At 41.4% G+C, this 6,984-nt stretch overlaps 1 long non-coding RNA gene across 1 annotated transcript; it reads left to right on the top strand.

Moving 5' to 3' along the window:
* Positions 1 to 1,163: 1,163 nt before the first annotated feature.
* On the top strand, positions 1,164 to 2,759 carry LOC311142418. Its single transcript, XR_014614304.1, has 3 exons — positions 1,164 to 1,476; positions 1,745 to 1,887; positions 2,130 to 2,759. It is a non-coding gene; the product is annotated as an uncharacterized lncRNA (long non-coding RNA).
* Positions 2,760 to 6,984: the final 4,225 nt, after the last annotated feature.

Raw genomic sequence — 6,984 nt, 5'->3', positions numbered from 1 at the left:
AGATGGAAAGGAACCAGCAGAGCAGCATTCAGCAGCAGCACCATCCCATGGCCACTTTACATCAGGTGGTCCTGCAGAAAGACACAGGGCCTTACTGCTCCTCCTGTGCCCTTACCCACACACCTGCACTGAAAACAGGGGAGGCCGGTGGGTGTCAAACATCTGAGGTGCTCTTTAAATTTCAATGAGATTAAAGAAAAGTTAGAAGGTTGTTGATTTGTCCTCCATTGAGGGTGTGTGAGACTTTTATTATCCTGTCAGTCCTGTGTCTTCACTCAAAAGACAAAACACTGATCCCACACAGTAGGTCTGTCTCACCTACAGAGAATGGAGAGGAAGTCTGATTGGCTTGTCGATTGGTCGTGGAGATTGTTTACTCTCTAATTAACTGTGTAGATTACTGTATGTTTATTGTCAATTAACCAGTTAGCAGTATACCTGTTTATTTTCTGTGTGCCAGTCCTTATTACTTTTAAGCAGCGTTACTTGCTCAGAAATCAGAGGATGCACTGTTAATTAATAAGGATCTTATTCCAACCAGCCTTATAATTTTTGTTTGGGTGAGTGCTAGGAGTAGGAAATTATGATCATGTCTATGAACCGTGTAATCTGTTTATAATGTGGCATAGACTGCCTGTATTCTATTAGCATAGGCAAGGCATCCGCATGCTTCCCAGCCGAAACAGTTCTGAAGAGTTCTTGCATATATTATGATTGCATTTTGTGATATTTTTGTCCGTTTTGGACTTCGGTAAAGGTTTTTACGGCTGTTCGGGCAAGTCACATTTTTGCTCAAGGCCAGCCTAAATTCGGGAGCTGAAGTGTACGTGATTGGTCAACTGTAGGGATTCTTAAATAAAGTATTTGTTGGCATCCATGAAAAAAAATAACATAGCGAATTTTGCACAATTTTTTTTAGTTAGACTAAAGGCGTCAGCATGCTTCAGTTTGGCTGGCGAACTCGGCTAGCCGAATCGAACGAGTGTGCTTCCATACTCCCTTAAAAGACCTTCGCTTGAAATACGAGAAAAAAGCGCCAATAGTAGTTTGTCCATTTTGAGACGCTTTAATGTACGCTTCCTCAAAATATGCAGAATTAATCTAAATTAACTCAAGAAATCTGTCATTAATTTTGGGTGTGACGAAGGGGTGTAGACTTCGGCTCCGAACTTTGGCTTGCCTCTAGAAAACGTTTTGTGTGCCCGAACAGCGGAAAAAAACACTCACCGCAGTCAAAAACGTCACAAAATGTCGCCATAATATATGCACAAATTATTTCGAACTGTTTCGGCTGGGAAGCATGATGACGCCTTTACATCTCCTCTGCAAAAACATCAAAATGTATGACAGATTTCTTGAGTTATCGTATATTAATTTGGACTATTTTGAGGAAGTGTATACTGGCTACGGCGTTTCAAAATAGACAAACAGTACAATTGCCGCTTCTTTCTCGTTTTTCAAGCGAAGGTCTTTTAAGTGAGTATGCGAGCACAGCCGAACTGAAGCATGCTGACGCGTTTAGGGCGGCCGCATGCTTCCAAACCGAAACAGTTTGTGCATATATTATTGCATTTCTATTTATGTGATATGACAATTTAACAGGCATCATTTCCATTCAGTAGTGTAATTACTCTCAATTATGTGATAACATTTGTGATAGGAGATACCCAAACAATTCTAGATGTTCATACATTGTAAGATATGGATACAAGTGTTCTTCCTCTTCTATTCCTGTTTGAACCAGTGAAGAGGGCCAGTGTGAGAAGAGCAATAGGACAGCCTATTCGACTCCACAGACTGTGTGCTGTAGGGGAATCCTCTGAGCATTGTAGTGCCCAGCTGAGGGTGATCGGGGATGAGGTGAACAGTATGTTCTCCAAGGGAAAGGTGAGTAAGTTCAATGGAGTGAGAGGGGAGAAAGAGAACAATAGGTTAATAGAGGGATAACAATCAAGAAGAAAGAGAATGTGTCATACTAGACCGGGTTACTTTTAAAGGACTTTGAGACAACTGCTGATGTAAAAAGGCCTTTATACATTTGATTGATTGCTTGATGTCCTCCTTCATAGAGATTCCTAATAAAATATGTCATTCATTCACACCTGATGTTCTGTGTGTGTGTGTATTAGGTGGGGTCCGCACAGTGGCAGACCTGGAGGGAAGGAATCATCACGTGCCTGTTCACCGTCCTCAGTGGCCTGGGATCTCTCTACCTGCTCCAGCACAGAAACCTCAGGACGCCCTAGAGACCCACTGATCCACTGCGTCACACCGCACTTGACCTTGGACCTTTCTTAATAAATGTCTATCCATTCCTACAGAATGTCATAAGGCATTTATGATTTGATTTATTTTGATTTATTTGATTGTTTATTGATTTAGTTGATGTTGCACAATATGTCATATAGAGTTGAAGATTTGCACTTGCTGTTCCTTTACTTGACAATGTAGGCTGGCTATTTTGAGGGGCTAGTTGACAGTGCTTACTGTGGAAATGGCTCCACCTAGTGGGTTTTGATGGTGTCTGAAGCTACTTATTTAATAGCGCCAAAATCCAGTGCTGTGGAGAAATATGTGCTTTATCTCCACTCAGGATTTTGGTAGTGTCAGACACCATCAAAATCCACTAGATTACACAATTGATTAACTCTTTAATGATTTTATAATTTACTTAAATCATACTGTGATTTTAGTAGACTATACAGTCACATCCGAAATTATTTGCACCCTTGATAAAGATGAGAAAAAAAGACGGTATTAAATAAATAATACAAAAACTGACCTATATTGTATGCAAAACATTTTTTTGACAATTTTATTATTTTATACATACACAATTGCTCAGAGAAAAAGTAAGGAGAAAAAAAAAGTTAAAATAAAAGTCGTAAAAAAAAGATAGGTGTCAAAATGATTGGCTCCTCTGTCTTCAATACTTTGTGTACCCTCCCCTTGTGAGGATAACGGCACTGAGCATTTTTCTATAATGTTTTATGAGATTGGAGAGCATATTGGGAGGGATCTTAGACCATTCCTCCATACAGAATCTTTACAGATCCTTGATATTCTTCGGTCTGCGCTTATGGACAGCCCTCTTCAACTCAAACCACAGGTTTCCAATGGGGTTCAAGTACGGAGACAGAGATGGCCATTACAAAATGTTGATTTTGTGGTCAATTAACAATTTCTTTGTGGATTTTGATGTAGAGTGCATTCGGAAAGTATTCAGACCCCTTGACTTTTTCCACATTTTGTTACATTACAGCCTTTTTCCAAAATGGATTAAATAGTTTTTCCCCCTCATCAATCTACACACAATACCCCATAATGACAAAGCAAAAACAGGTTTTTAGACATTTTTGCAAATGTATTACAAATAAAAACAGAAATACCTTATTTACATAAGTATTCAGACCCTTTGCTATGAGACTCAAAATTCAGGTGCATCCTGTTTCCATTGATCATCCTTGAGATGTTTCTACAACTTGATTGGAGTCCACCTGTGATTGGATATGATTTGGAAAGGCACACACCTGTCTATATAAGGTCCCACAGTTGACAGTGCATGTCAGAGCTAAAACCAAGCCATGAGGTTGAAGGAATTGTCCATAGAGCTCCGAGACAGGATTGTGTCGAGGTACAGATCTGGGGAAGGGTACCAAAAACTTATGCAGCATTGAAGGTCCCCAAGAACACAGCGGCCTCCATCATTCTTAAATGGAAGAAGTTTGGAACCATCAAGACTCTTCCTAGAGCTGGCTGCCCGTCCAAACTAAGCAATCGGGAGAGAAGGGCCTTGGTCAGGGAGGTGACCAAGAACCCGATGGTCACTCTGACAGAGCTCCAGAGTTCCTCTGTGGAGATGGGAGAACCTTCCAGAAGGACAACCATCTCTGCAGTACTCCCCCAATCAGGCCTTTATGGTAGAGTGGCCAGATGGAAGCCACTCCTAAGTAAAAGGCACATGACAGCCCACTTGGAGTTTGCCAAAAGGCACCTAAAGGACTCTCAGACCATGAGAAACAAAATGATCTGGTCTGATGAAACCAAGATTGAACTCTTTGGCCTGAATGCCAAGTGTCACTTCTGGAGGAAACCTGGCACCATCCCTACGGTAAAGCATGGTGGTGGCAGCATCATGCTGCTGGGATTTTTTCAATGGCAGGGACTGGGAGACTGTGGTCCTCTGTAGCTCAGCTGGTAGAGCACGGCGCTTGTAACGCCAAGGTAGTGGGTTCGATCCCCGGGACCACCCATACACAAAAATGTATGCACGCATGACTGTAAGTCGCTTTGGATAAAAGCGTCTGCTAAATGGCATATTATTATTATTATTATAGTCAGGATCGAGGGAAAGATGAACGGAGCAAAGTACAGAGCAATCCTTGATGAAAACCTGCTCCAGAGTGCTCAGGACCTCAGACTGGGGTGAAGGTTCACCTTCCAACAGGACAACGTCCCTAAGCACACAGTGAAGACAATGCAGGAGTGGTAAAGGCCCCAGGACCAGTGGAAGCAAAACAGCCGCATAACATCAAATATCCTCCACCATATTTTACAGTAGGTATGAGGTTATTTTCTGCATATGCATCCTTCTTTCAAGGCCAAACCCACCACTGGTCTGAGTGGCCAAAGAGCTCTATTTTTGACTCATCTGACCATAGCACCCGGTTCCAAGTGCCAATGCCATTTAGCAAACTCCAGGCATGTCTCTTTTCACATGTGAGTTCTTTGCCTTTCCCCATGGTGATGGCTGACAAATAGATTTTACATGTGGGTTACCTCATTTTTATAGCTCAGTGAAACCCAAAACCATGAAAGGCCACAATACAGTTCCTTAAACTGAGATTAACTTTAAAAAGTGGATTGTAATGCAGATACAATTTTATTTTATTTTATTTATAATAATCGTAAGGGGTGTCAATAATTTTTTTGCATACAATATAGCTCAGAATTTGTATTATTTATTTTAATATTCATCTTAATCAAGGGTGCTAATCATTTAGGATGTGACTGTATGTGCTTAGATGAGCTGTAGCAGGGGTACTCAAATCTTTGGGCAGTGGGCCAAACAAATACACATTAGGCCTATGTATTTAGACATATAAAAGGTAAATAATAGCTATTTTTGGTCTTTAAACAATAGCTTTTTAGTAAGCAATCATACAAATCACACTTCAAACATTAATAAAATTGTAGCCATATAACTTGACACCAAACAACACATTCTGATTACCAGTATTAAATATGTATAAAAAAAATTTAAAAAAATTTTGTGGCACAGAAACTGCAACCAAGTGTCTATGTTCAGAAGGACAATAACTTGGATATGTGTCAAATGACTTGAGGGAAAGGTGTAACAATCAGTAAGTGACTGAAATGCATCAAAACGGTATTGGAAATGTCCATGCTCAATTAAGCACAATGTACCCTCAAATATTTGAGTCACTTAGGTGAGACAAAAATGTTCAGCTGCCCCCTTTAAGGGCTGGTGGTTGGTTACACTGCCATGTCAGAGATGAGATTCCCCGACCTCTCTTCTCCAATCGCCAGCAGTTGAGAAAGCTCAAACTAACATTGAAATACAACCTAGCGTGTGAACAAAACGATGTAAATAGCCAAGAAGCACAAGGACCAACTTCTATCCCTGCGCGCTCCTAAAAATGAATATTTCAGTTTCGGCTCTAAAAATGAATATTTCAGTTTCAGCACTTCACTCACAGTCCGCACAGCCCCATTGCTGCAGAGGGTAAAATCCCTCCTCACAGTCCTCGCGCAACAACGGGGCTGTGCATACTGTGAGTGAAGAGCTGGAAAGTGGAAAGCTGCTGATGGATGCACTACCAAATTTCAAATTTGCACCTGTGTATTATAATTTTCTAACTCCCAACAGTAAATTGAGAACTAAGGGCTATATTCCTTCTGCATTGCAGAAGTTCAGCTTTACAGCATGATTGATATTGTACATTTTAGTAGACACTCTTATCCAGAGCGACTAGGGTTAAGTGCCTTGCTCAAGGGCACACTGACATTTTTTTCACCTAGTCGGCTCATTGGATTCAAACCAGCGACCTTTCGGTTACTGGCCTAAAGCACTTAACCAATAGGCTACCTGCTACTTAGCTACTTAGCGGAGACTGCTGCCACAAAAAAACGATGCATAAGTCAGCTCAATTGGACGTTACCTTTACATTTCTATTGCGGAATCTTTAACAGAGCCCTAAGTTGTCCCACCCCCCTCCCCCTCCATTGTCGGGCCCCAGTTTGGTCGGCCCTGAGCTATATGGACATGCATTGTACTAAGCCCTTAAGTAGAGCATGTTAGGTGTTAGGCAAGAATTAGTGAAAGGGTGTTTCTCTGTCACTATGGGTGTGTGTGTGTGTAGGTGTGTGTAGGTGTGTGTGCATGTGCATGTGCTTGTGTGCAACTAGGGCTGGAGTATTATACAAGCTAATTTATGGTTCAGCTGCTAGTGGCATAGAGAGACACCCATACCCTATACGGGCTGTCAAAATCTGGCAGGGGGCAGCACAGGGCCTGGAATCATACTGGGGAATGACACAGTTAAATGTACCCAAATTCTCTCGTTGCACCAAGATACTTATTAACCAACAAATTGACGTTTGAAAGTCAAGTGCCAAGACTGTATTTCACAGTACACATTTAAACGCTCTGTGAAACAGGGTACAAGTAAACACTGTGTACTTATAGAATAGAACTGTACTGAGATCAGTGAAGAAGCCTCAAGGATGTAGATTGTAGATAGACAGCTGAGCTGTCCAATGATCGGCATTTGCTTGACGTTTTGTTGCTTTGTACTTGATGTGTTTTAAGGGTGGGGATCGGTGGGGTTGGGATGGGCACAAACTGTGCAATAACATATTTTGCAATGACATGAACAAGTGTGTATGTGTATTTTGTCTGTTCATATACAGTATGCACTGTATGTAGCAGCATGTGTTGTTAGGCAGGCCTCAACAGAAGGG

Source organism: Coregonus lavaretus (genome assembly GCF_964263955.1).
Source record: "Coregonus lavaretus genome assembly, chromosome: 15".
In the NCBI taxonomy this organism is placed as follows: Eukaryota; Metazoa; Chordata; class Actinopteri; order Salmoniformes; family Salmonidae; genus Coregonus; species Coregonus lavaretus.
Note: the sequence above shows the minus strand (reverse complement) of the source record. Positions and strands in the feature narration are given on the sequence as shown.